The sequence below is a fragment of the Carcharhinus amblyrhynchos genome, chromosome 13, assembly GCF_965287045.1.
Source record: "Carcharhinus amblyrhynchos chromosome 13, sCarAmb.v2.hapA, whole genome shotgun sequence".
Taxonomy (NCBI): domain Eukaryota; kingdom Metazoa; phylum Chordata; class Chondrichthyes; order Carcharhiniformes; family Carcharhinidae; genus Carcharhinus; species Carcharhinus amblyrhynchos.
This window is the reverse complement of record NC_137336.1, coordinates 50,178,006-50,184,655: the sequence shown is the minus strand read 5'-3', so window position 1 is coordinate 50,184,655 and position 6,650 is coordinate 50,178,006.

Here is a 6,650-nt window from a genome sequence, read left to right as displayed (position 1 = left end):
TTTGGAGCACTAAGCAACAATTTATTATAGCCAGTCCACCTGACCTGCATATCTTTGGACTATGGGAGAAAACCTGGAGAAAATCCACATAAACACAGGGAGAATGTGCAAACTCCACACTGGGTCCCTGGAGTCGTGAGGAAGCAGTGCTAACCATAGTGCCAGTGTGCCACCCATAAAACAATCATTAGAGAATGTGGGTATTGGATCCAGCTATCTCTTACATGCTCAGCATACATTTTACCATTTGAGCCAATTCCCCACTTTAAATAGATGTAAACCTGAATGCATAACATATGTAGTTATAAACCATTATTAAGTTAATGGTGCTTTTTAGTGTAATTATATAAAGTTTGTTTTGAGAAAAATGTTGAAATCTTGTTGAGTAGTTCTATTAGTTAAAATGAGGGATCTGGATTCATTTTTAAATAATAATGAACCTTAGGTGATTTGTAACAATGTTCCAAAAACACCTGCAGGTTATCAAGTCACCAGTAAAAACTTTTCTTTCCCAATTTATCTTTTGAGACCTTTCCTTATTTTGACTGTAACAGATTTTTTAAATTCTAACGAAATGAGTTCCAATTTCACTAACATCCTCTCATGATATCATGTGAGCACAAAAACAAGCCATTCAGCACTGATCTGTATCAGCCATTTTCAGCCGTTCAGCCATTCATGGCTGATATGTATCTTAACACTGTCCACCTGCCTTGACTCCATATCCTTACACACCTCTGCCTAGCAAAATTCATAGAATAGAATCAAAAAATAGAATCATAGAATCCCTACAGAGCAGAAAGAAACCATTTGGCCCATCGATTTTGCACTGACCCTCAGAAAGAGTATCCCACCCAGGCCCTCCCCTCTGACCTATTCCTGTACATTTACCATGGCTAATTCACCTAACCTGCACATCTACCACTCTTGGCATGCAAAAGTGCTTTGTATTCTTTCTTCTGAATTGCCTAGCTGTGATTTTAAGGTTATATTTTTGTTTGATGCTCTCTGTCCTGTGGAATTTTTTTATCAACTCTCAAAATCTTAAAAACCTCAATCACATTACCCTTTAACTTTCTATATTCCAACGGATACAGGTCTACTTTAGTAATGTCTCCTCATAATCAAACCCTTGAAAGCTTGGTAATGTCCTGGCAAATTTATGCTGCATTCTTTCCAAGGTGGTGTCATCGAATCTAAAATGGTCAAGCACAGAAGGAGGCCATTCAACCTGCTGTGTCCATGTCAGTTCGCTGAAAGAGCAATTCAACTGGTCCCACTCCACCATCCTTTCCCTATGGCCTTGTTTTTTTTTCCTCTCTGTGCTGACCCAATTCCCTTTCGAAAGCCACAATTGACTCTGCTTCCACCACCATCTTGGGTAGTGCATACTAGATCCCAACCACTCATTGCATTATAAAGTTCATACTCTGTCTCCTCTGATCCTTTTTTGTCATTCACCTTAGATATGTGTCCTCTCGTTCTTGAGCCTTCCACCAATAGAAACAATTTCTCTTTATCTACTCTATGTAGACTCCTCATGACTTTGAGCACCTATATTAAATCTCTTTTGAACCTGCTTTAAAGGCTTAGAGTCTCCAATGCGTTCATTTAATTGAAGACCCTCATATAGGGAACCATTCCTGTAAACCTTTTCTGTACTCTCAATAGCCTGCACATCCTTCCTAAAATGCAATGTATAGAATTAGACACAATTCTCCAGTTTAGCCAAACCAGTATTTTATAAAAGTTTATCACAAATTCCTTGCTTTTGTACTCTATACACCTATTTATAAAACTCTGGATCCTGTATATCTTTTTAACTACTTTCTCAATCGACCCTGCCACATTCAATGACTTGTGCACAGGCATCCCCCTAGATCACATTGTTCTTGTATCTAGACTAGGATTCTACCTTTTACTTTATCTTTATTTATTCTTCCTATAAAAATGTATCAGATCACATTTAATCTGCCATGACCATCCATTCTAGCTGTCTGTCTGTGTCCTCTTGAAATCATTATTCTCCTCAGGGTTCACCATACTTCCAAGTTTTGTGTTATCTAGAAATTTTGATATTGCACACCCAAGTTTAGGTCATTAATATACATTAAGAAAAACAACAATTCTAGTACTGATCCCTGGGGAAGCCTACTATCTCTCTTTTCCCTGTCCAATAAACTGTTCACCACTCCTTCCATTTCCTGTCATTCAGTCAAAATTGTATACATGCTCCCTCCATCCCTTTTATTCCGGTGGCTTCAACTTTGCTGGCAATCCTATTATGGGACACTTTATCAAATGCCTTTTGGAATTCCATAAAGACATATTAACTGTACACCATATACCTTCAGCAACTCTCTCTGTTATCTTATCAAAAAGGTCAAGTTAGTTAAAACAATTGAGTTTACAAATCCTGGCTTACTTTAGTAATTCTACACATGTTCAATTAATTTTGTTAGGCATAACCTACCCTCTCTCTAATCATCTTAAATTTTTCTATTGTTCAGATAATCTGCCCTTAATTATAGAGTCCAATCAGTTCTCTATTACAGACATTTGACTAAGAGATTTTTAATTTCTAGGTTTCTCTCCCACACGTTTCTGAAATAATTTACTATTTTCCAATCTCATTCTTGAATCAGCAAATCTTTGGAAGATTATTGCACCCATATCTTTTAAACACTAGTTTGGGGATGTCAGTTTATTTTTTTAAAAACTGTTTCTCACTGCTCAACTTTAGTAAATTCATATTATTGATTCATTATTGGGTTTCCTGTTATAATGTTATCCTCATCCTCCACTGTGCAGGCTGACATAAAGTAATTACTCAACAGGTCTGCCAGTTTGAGTCACATGGACCCAAAACATTAGCTCTGTTTCTCTCTCCACAGATGATGCCAGATCTGCTGCTAGAGTCTAGCTAGCTAGGAAACAGCATTTGAAGCCAGAACTAGAATGATGGCATCAGTCTTTTCAATATTTAACTGGAAGAAATTTCTGTTCATACGTACGTTCAGCAACACTGGGGGAGTCAATGGTAGTGAGGTAGGGTGTTGTCCCTCTCTCTGACCTTCCAACGTAACTTGAGGTAAACCGTGCAGAAGTGCTATAAGATTGGCTTTTATCAGTAACCTTTTAATAGGGCCGAGCTATTTGCTCACCTTGCAAGCTCAATGCAGAAATAGAGCACACCAAGCCATTGTGTGGGACAGTGGTTATACTGATCAGATTGTTTACTGTGCATCATACAAGCTTGCAAATGATCCACAGGCTGCCATTTTTTGGACCTGAAAAGTGCTCAGTCTACCTCAAAATACCATGGAAAGGTAAAGTACCTCACAAATTTGAACCAAAGTTTAAGCAAGCCAGTTCATTTTGCTGCTATGCAATGGCAATGCAAGTGTTGTTCTTCTCTATTGGATGCTGCTGTCGGGCCAAAAAGATGTTCTGCTCACCACACAATTGGGCAACATCGTACATGGATTTCAGTGATGGTGTGATGCCAGGTATATATGCCATAATTGACTGATTGAAGCAAACTATAGTCCTCTGACATTTCATAAAAGGCTCAACCAGTGCACCCTTAAAAAACTAAAAACAAAATACCTACTGATAGATGTGATTCTGAAATTGGGCAGCACTTACTGAAAATTCTGAGTGTGCTAATATGTACACTGTCAACCAATTTGAGATAATCATTTGAGTTCGTAATATTGCTTCTTTATGCTTGCTAGAAGTGATATACATTCATATGCAAGAATTCATTCTCTGTAAACAAAAGGAATATGATTAAACCTTGTTCCTTTTCTCTATCATTTAGGACAACAGGTGCATAGGAACATGACATTCAAGCTTCCTTCCAATCTTTTAAAAAAGTGATTGCTCATATTTAATCAGCTATTTTTCATGTCTTTTGCAAATTTTGATAATTCTTCCTTCTGCCAAAGAGGATCATTACATATATTAAGCAGCAACACCCAAAACAAATACCCCTTATGTTTAACATTGTCCTTCCAGTCCTCAAGAATGAATGAACCTGGACTTAAGTAATGCCTTTCATAACTTCATGATATCCCAGGATATCAGGATGCTTCACAGCCAATTAATTACTATTTAAGTGCACTGTTGTTATATTACAAACCAGGTCAACCAATTTTCACAATTAAAGTCCCCACAAAGCGCAGTAAGAAAAATGGCCAGTGACTCTCTTATCTCATTGGTTGAGAGATAAATGTTGGTCATCAAGAGCTGCCCAAACTCTTCTTTGAAATGTCATGGAACCTCTTTTGTCCAGTTGAGGCTGAAGAGCATTGTCAACCATCTCTTCCAAAATGGCATCATCTAGAGTGCAGTACTGCTCTCAAGACTCGGGCTCATCATGTGCTCAAGTCAATGATGGGACTTGAAAATGACAAAACTCTTGATCCGAAAGAGGCATACTATGGAGCCAAGACTGGCAGGGAATACCTGCCTGTTAATGGGAAATTTATGTTCATCTAAGAACTCAATGTCAATTGTTACTGTTTATGCTTCTGTGAAACACCTTGGCTAATGTTCAGGTTAGATGCTAGATGAATACAAATGATTGTTTTCCAAATTGCAAGCTCAGTGGTTATACACCAGCTTTTATATTGCTGTGCAGCTGATGCAAACCATGAGTGTACAGCAACAGACTGTGATTTTCCATCCACTGACATTTTTAAGATGCAGAAATTTTTCATTTAAATTTTCAAGGTTCGTTCATAACTTTTGATGGGGGTGTATGTTGCAAAATAGGATAGGTTGATTGGGCTGATGGGCTAATGCTTATTGGGAGTTGGAACCTGTATTTTTAAAGAGAGCCAAAGATTTCCATTTTCTCTTCTACAATGCTGTTAGATGTTGTTCCCCTCAACACTACTAGGCAATTGTTCCTTCATCTACTAACAATTCCTCTTCAGTCACACTGGATGTCAGATCACTCTATCCCAAATTGCAGTAGCTGATATTCTTCCTCAGTGCAGAAATGCATCAATATTGCCAGATCCTGAAAAATCCTTCTTGTTCTGCTCTTGATCCCAACACCTGATGTCGTGAAGATTGGAGAGTGGCAAATGTTGTGCCTTTGTTTAAAAAAGGGCTGTAGGGAAAAGCCTGGGAACTGTAGGCCAGTGAGCCTCATATCTGCAGTGATTGAGAGACAGATCTACAGGCATTTAGAGATGCAAGGACTGATTGGGAACAGTCTGCATGGCTTTATGAGTGGAAAATCATGTCTCACAAATTTAATTGAGTTTTTTGAAGGGGTAGGCAAGAAGGTAGATGAGGGCAGTGCAGTTGATGGACTTTAGCAAGGCCTTTGACAAGATACTGCATGGTAGGTTGTTACATAAAGTTAAATCTCACAGGATCCAGGATGAGGTATCTAATTGGATACAAAGTTGGCTGCTTGACAGAAGCCAGAGGGTGGTTGTAGAGAGTTGTTTTTCAAACTGGAGGCATGTGACCAGCAGAGTGCCTCAGGGATCAGTACTGGGCCCACAGTTATTTGTCATTTATGTAAATGATTTGGATGAGAATTTAAGGGGCGTAGTTAGTAAGTTTGCAGATGATACCAAGATTGGTGGCATAGTGGACAGTAAACAAAGTTATCTCCAATTGCAACGGGTCTTGATCAATTGGGCCAGTGGGCTGACGAATGGCAGGTGGAGTTTAATTTGGACAAGTGTGAAGTGGTGCATTTTGGTAGATTGAACCAGGGCAGGACTTACTCAGTTAAAGGTAGGGCACTGGGGAGAGTTACAGAACAAAGAGATTGAGGGGTATATGTTCATAGCTCCTTGAAAGTGAAGTCACAGGTGGACAGAGTGGTGAAGAAGGCATTCAGCATGCTTGGTTTCATCGGTCAGAACACTGAATACAGGAGTTGGACAAGGCACTGGTAAGGCCACACCGGGAATACTGTGTGCAATTCTGGTCACCCTATTATAGAAAGGATATTATTAAACTAGATAGAGTGCAGATAAGATTTACTAGGATGCTACCGGGACTTGATGGATTGAGTTATAAAGAGAGGCTGGATAGACTGGGACTTTTTTCTCGAGCATAGGAGGCTGAGGTTTGACCTTATAGAGGTCCATAAAATAATCAGGGGCATAGACAAGATAGATAGTCAATATCTTTTCCCAAAGCTGGGGAGTTTAAAACTAGAGGGCATAGGTTTAAGATGAGAGGGAAGGATACAAAAGTGTCCAGAGGGGCAATTTTTTCACACAGAGGGTGGTGAGTGTTTGGAACAAGCTGCCAGAGGTAGTAGTAGAGGCGAGTACAATTTTATCTTTTAAAAAGCGTTTAGATAGTTACATGGGTATGATGAGTATAGAGGGATATGGGCCAAATGCGGGCAATTGGGATTAGGTTAGGGGTTTAAAAAAAAGGGTGGCATGGACAAGTTGGGCTGAAGGGCCTGTTTCCGTGCTGTAAACCTTTATGACTCTAACTCTGGCACCCTTTCAGTACACTTAATGTTGGCAAAAGGTGAATTCCCATCCCACTGTACCCCCATGATTTCCAGTGCTCTTAGAGACATCCACCTATGTGGGTGAAATCAGCATCTTCAGTAAAGTAAGTTGGCATAAGAACTTTCCTATATGTAACATCCAAAGACC